Genomic DNA, 6,000 nt, shown 5'->3' on the forward strand with positions numbered 1-6,000 from the left:
ATCTTCATTTTTCTTGTTGTGAAAGACAAAGCTCTAACAGGTCCATGTCTTTCTTGTGCTGGGAGCCTCAGAGATGGACATAGTATTCCAGGTGAGGTGACACAAGAACAAAGTAGAGGGGTAGAATCAGCACCCTCAGCCCACTGGTCATGCTTCTTTTGATGCAGCCCAGGGTACAGTTGGCATTCTGAACTGCAACTGCACATTGCTGGTTCATGTCCAATTTTTCACCTACCCATATCCCCAAGTCCTTCTCTGCAAGACTACTCTCAATCCATTCATTCCTCAGTCTGTACTGATACTGAGGATTGACCAGACCCAGGAGCAGGATGTTACACTTGGCCTTATTGAACTTCATGAGTTTCACACAGGCCTAGTCCTCCAGCCTGTCAATGTCCTTCTGGATGGAATCCCTTCCCTCAAGTAAATAACTGCACCACTCAATTTGGTGTAAACTGCAAATATGCTGAGGATGCATTCAATCCCACTGTCCACATTGTTAACAAAGATTTGTTATTTGTCCCAATACAGCCCCCCTGGGGGACACCACTTGTTGCTGATCACCATTTGGACATTAAGTTGTTATCTACAACACTTTGGATATGGCCATACAGCCACTGAATTATCCATCCATTAGTCCTCTCATCAAATACATCTCTCTCCTATTTAATAGCAAGGATGCTGTGTGGGGCTGTGCCAAAGACCTCTCAGAAATCTAGATAGATGACAAATTCATTTACAAATGTCAAGACAGATGATCATAAATATAACTAGCAAATGTATGGCTAATGTATCTGTTGCTATTGCAGAATTATTACATAACCCTTAAGAGGTAACCTTCCAGAACTGGACATCTGAGCCATAACTCTGAAGTAGGCTCTGATAAAAAGTGTTCTGTGTCTCATCACAGTCTTAATTTCTGGAACTGATATTTTCATACTGTGATCTCTGTGTGTTAGAAGATGCTCATGTACAATTGAAAAATAAATAAAATGAACTATTACCTATTCTTTATATCTTAAATGTTGTATTTTCCTGATCTCTATCAAAAACCTCCTGTTGCAAAGATTACAAAAGTTCCACTGCTACTGGATCATGTAAAGTGAGCCTTTCAAAACCTCATATTCACTTTACATTCATTTATCCATGTTTATATGCATCTAATTGCATTTTATTGAGACAATTTTTGAGGGCTAGATTAATTTTAGCACTTACTTTAACTAGAATTAAAGCACATGATCTAGATTTTAAGACATCATCAATTAAGGAAAGTGCACCTTAAAGACTAAATAAAAAGGGATTCATAAGCAAAAACCATTATCATATAGTTTTAAGATATTAGTACAAGTTAGACTGTAATAACATTTGTTTTTTACCTTGTCCTAAAGTTTGCAGGATGAGGATGCCCATCATATAATGACAAATAATCATATTCTTCTTCTAGAGCAAAAGACTGAAAGACGATCTGTATTCTGTTTCTTTCTTCTGCTATTATAACCCATGTACAGTTTGCACCATTTGGATATCCATATGGGAAGCCAGGGCTTTCTATAGTGCCATTAAGTCCTTTTAAAGTTCCACCACAGGTATAAATAAATCCTAAAAAAAATATCAAGGAAACAAAAGTTAGCAATCCATTTTTGCATCAACCTCTAAGAGAATACATCACTAAGAAAACCCGTCAAAGTGATTCCTAGCAAGTACTACATTTAGAAAGGTAAAGCCCATGTTTTAATAAAAATGCTGGCCACTTAAAGCAAAACAACCCCACCCACCTAACAAATGTGTTTTCCATACTGTTTATGAAAAGACATATGGTAGCATCTCTGTAAATAAATATATATAACAACATCTATGACTAAATTTGTTTGCCTATGAGGCAAAGTATTCACATCAATTCCCTTTTTTGTCAAGACGAAGAGAAGAAGTCAGAGCAAAGTAAACAAATTTCTTTTGGTACAAGTCTAACACAGATTAGACCTATTAACCTTGTGCTGCTCCACATATTTTGGGTCTGGAAGAGACTCAAAGGCTATTTATTATGAACAAGTTTTCCCCAATTGGTAATTCTGAGTTATGAAAGCTGTGTGCTTAAAGACTTAATCTGAAGTAGCCATCTGTTGCATCATGTAAATAATAAGCTGCATATTTAGACTGACCCTAGGTGGGTGTTGTTTAACTCCAGCAGTCAGGTAAGCCTCCCCCAGCCACTCCCTCACACACCACACACTCCACTCCCCTTCTACTCCCCCACAGTGAGACGGGGGAGAGAATGAAAAGAGTAAAATGAGAAAACACATGGGTTGAAATAAAGGCAGTTTAATAGGTATAGCAAAAGCTGTGCGTGTAAGCAAAGCGGATGAGGGAATTTCTTGGCTACTTTGGCAGGCAGGTGTTCAGTCATCTCCAGGAAAGCAGGGGTCCATCATGCCTAATGGTTACATGGGAAGACAAACACTATAACCATCAACATAGTCCCTTCATCCATCTTTCTGTCAGCTTTCATCACTGAGCATGATGCCATATGGTATGGAATATCCTTTTCATCAGTTGAGGTCATCTGTCCTGGCTGTGTCCCCTCCCAGCTTTTTGCTCATCCCCAGCCAATTCGCTGTGAGGGACATCATGAGAAGCAGAGAAGGCCTTGAGGCTTTGTAAACACTGATCAGATAGAACTAAAATGTCATTGCGTTATCAACATTCTTTTGATCACAAATCTAAAATTTAACACCATAGGATGAAGAACACGAAGAAAATGTCTATGCCAGCCAAATTCAGTACAGTGGTTCAAAGCTGAAAGGTTGCTCTGCCAATAGATCCTTTTTAAAATTAATATCCCCAAATGCCAGAACTGGCTCCTACATCCAAACGCCGATTTTTCTTGCACTATAACAATTCTCTTTTTTTATAGTAAATCCATGTTCTGAGAAAAATTCGAGAACAAGAATAAGTATAAAAAGATCTCCTCCAAGTCACTGTGACCTGGCAGCACAGGTCCTTTTCTATACTTCTGAGATATAATGCTGTTACAGCAGTTCCTAACTCTTCTGATTAGGATTCTATTCTGTAGAATAATTTTTCTTTCCAGCAGCTTTGCAATCTGACTGTAGGTCTACATCCCCTTTCCAGCCTGTCTGCTCTCTTATCCCTTAAATATTATATCAGATTTCCTGCTTTGCCTTTGGAATCCCCACAGCTTCTCTTCCCCAAGCATGCTCAGAGCAAGTCCCCTCTGCTCGTGGGAGGATTTCATCAATTGAGAGCAAGCACCAAGTGCTCAGCTGCTCTTTCACAGAAAGAAGTTATACATTTCATAGCAAACTACAAACAAACAAACCAGATGCTGTCTCTTTAATTATACACACATGTATATATTTGAGCTCATTAAATCATCTTTTTGGCATATTCACAAGCTTGTCATCACATTGAGAATTTAAATGTGCAGAGAGCCCTTTCTCTGAAGTATTAAGCAGAAATCTCTTAAGATTTTACACTTTGTATTGCTACACTGTAAAGTAGCTTTTCTTGACAACAGAAGAGGGACATGTACAATATTTTTATCTCAGCTTTTTCATATTTATCTCCAATGGTGAGGAAAGATGCTTCTTGTGAAGTATGATCACTCTTTTAATACAAATATCAGTATATGATAGATATATAGGACAAAAGCAATTAGGGCTTTGTTTGCATCACCTGACATGTGTAACAAATTTTACATTCTACTGTGAATTATCTTAGAGAATTCATTCTCATATCAGTCCCTGCACAATCTTCATTGTTAGGAGTCTGTTTTATTTATCTCTGCATCTTCCTCATATACTCAAACTATTTTAAAATCTACTTTATGTGTTGTTATTATTTATTATTTAAGCTCAGCTGTTTTATTTAGCACTTTAAAAATCTTTTGGAATACAGTTTGTGAGCAAGTCACTTTGCAAAACTGAACTATTAACTCAGCATAGAATCTTCATCCTAGAAATTTGATGCTTTCCACCAAATATAGTTGCTGGAATAAGATTTTTAAATAGCTGTGTGAACATATTTGTCACTTTAGTTTTTCCTAGAAATCTCTTGCTGAGGACTACTTCAATTGAATTAGAGCAAAAGCTTAGAGAGACAGGTGAAAATTAAATAGTGCAGACTGTTAATTTTTATGCATCTCTTTAGGCCACATGTGGAAAGCACAATGTAAACTCTGGCAAAAAATCATAATACAGCTTCATAATTCAGAACCTTTGTTGCTGTTGCCATACCTACATCATGAAAGCTTTCTATTACATATGGACTATTCTGTTAATTCAATGCAAACTATAAAGAAAAAAAATCTAATATAACAATCACAGCTATGATTGAACAGAGCCTTGTAGGTAACACACTACTTATTAAGGAGTGTAATGCTACATATTGGATCCAATAATTGGTCCTATCTATATATGTATATGAAATTTAAACTTCCATGACATATGAAATTTCCACTTACTCCTTTTATTCTATATCCAAACTGTAACAAAAGAGAATTATTCATATGTTGCAAGATGATACCACTTGGATGTTTTTCAGAGATGACTAGAAGAATGTACAACAGCTATACATGTGTCAGAAGATACACTTTTAAATTCAAGAATGGAAAAAATCCCCAACCAATGGTGAAGTTTAATTTTGATAGGTCTACTCTTTTAGTCTGTAAAATAAAAAATCTTGCCAACTGAATCCATACAACATGCACTTTAATCTCTGCTTTCATATGTTAATCCATTCTGTGATGCTTTTCACCTTGGCAGTCCAACTTGGTTCTGTTCAAAATAGACAGCGTACATTAGCTGACTGGTCTGATCAAATGTGAAAAACATGGCATTTATTTTCATGAGGTAAAATTCATGCTGAAATAACTAGGAATATATACTGTGATCTTTTTCATCTAGATTTCAGAACTAGCATTCCAAACAGAATTTACTTGCAAAGTGCTTTTCATTAAAGAGGTTTTATTCAAAGCACACAATAAAGAATTTTGAAAAGCTTGAAGTTACACTATAAAAAAAAATCTTGTTGAAGTAAGCATGAAGAACAACACTACTCATGATACTCTCTTAATAGCTAGTATGATTCAAATTTTCATTGCATTGTTTTCTACCAGATTTCAAAATTTGGGTGTTTAATTCTCATCAATTTTACATGGATAAATATTTCTTGAAATCAGAAACACAGGTGCTGTTCCTGATTTCAGTCATCCTTTGATTCATTGTGGAATTACAGTAAGCATCAGCAACATCAGTTCTTAATCTATTTATTCAACTTTGATTGCTTTCTGACAAAGCAAGTAATCGTTATACCATATCCACGTCCTTTGCCCTTGGATGTCCCATAATTATACACATTCAGTACATGACAATATTGTCTTTAGATTTTTCTGTTCCTTATGACCATTCAATTATACTGTTTAATAGGATATTTCCACACCTCTCACCTTCCAAGTACACCACACCTCTCACCTTCCAAGTACTCCACATCTTTTGTTTAATCTTCTTTGATCAGTGTGTTCTTTAATAGTAGTCATTGTACTGAGTCTGCATTGATTAACACACACATTTCTAAGTTGTTGATGTATTTCCTTTTAAAGAGGTATTCAATACTCGCATTTGTTTTAAGAACAAACAGAAAACGGAGGATGATTTGTTCATATGCTGTTTTTTTCCTCTGTATCTTTTCTGATAACGCGATCTCCTTTCATTTCTTTCACTTACACCTATCTTAAAGCACAGCCAATTGCATCTCAAAGTATTCCTTAGCCGTGGCATCCATGTTCCTCTCTTTTTTGTGCAATATACCTATTTGCAAAACTGATCTTTTCCTCCTACATGGTGGTTCTCTTCCATTCAGAATCCATCAAATTCTTCTTTTTCCTTTTCTTTAGTCCAGAGAAATCTCAGAAATGTTTTATAAAGCTTTATTGAAAAAAAAAATCTGTTTGTGAAGTGCACAATATAAGAACAACATTGAAGC

General features: G+C 35.9%; 1 long non-coding RNA gene across 1 annotated transcript in view; it reads right to left on the reverse strand.

Moving 5' to 3' along the window:
• The window catches only part of LOC103804431, a 70,737-nt gene extending 69,136 nt beyond the window's left edge, over positions 1-1,601 (reverse strand). Inside the window, exon 1 of the long non-coding RNA XR_624760.1 lies at positions 1,377-1,601. This is a non-coding gene — a long non-coding RNA (uncharacterized LOC103804431). The remainder of the gene's footprint in view (positions 1-1,376) is intronic.
• Positions 1,602-6,000: the final 4,399 nt, after the last annotated feature.

Source organism: Acanthisitta chloris, unplaced genomic scaffold (genome assembly GCF_000695815.1).
Source record: "Acanthisitta chloris isolate BGI_N310 unplaced genomic scaffold, ASM69581v1 scaffold8950, whole genome shotgun sequence".
Taxonomy (NCBI): domain Eukaryota; kingdom Metazoa; phylum Chordata; class Aves; order Passeriformes; family Acanthisittidae; genus Acanthisitta; species Acanthisitta chloris.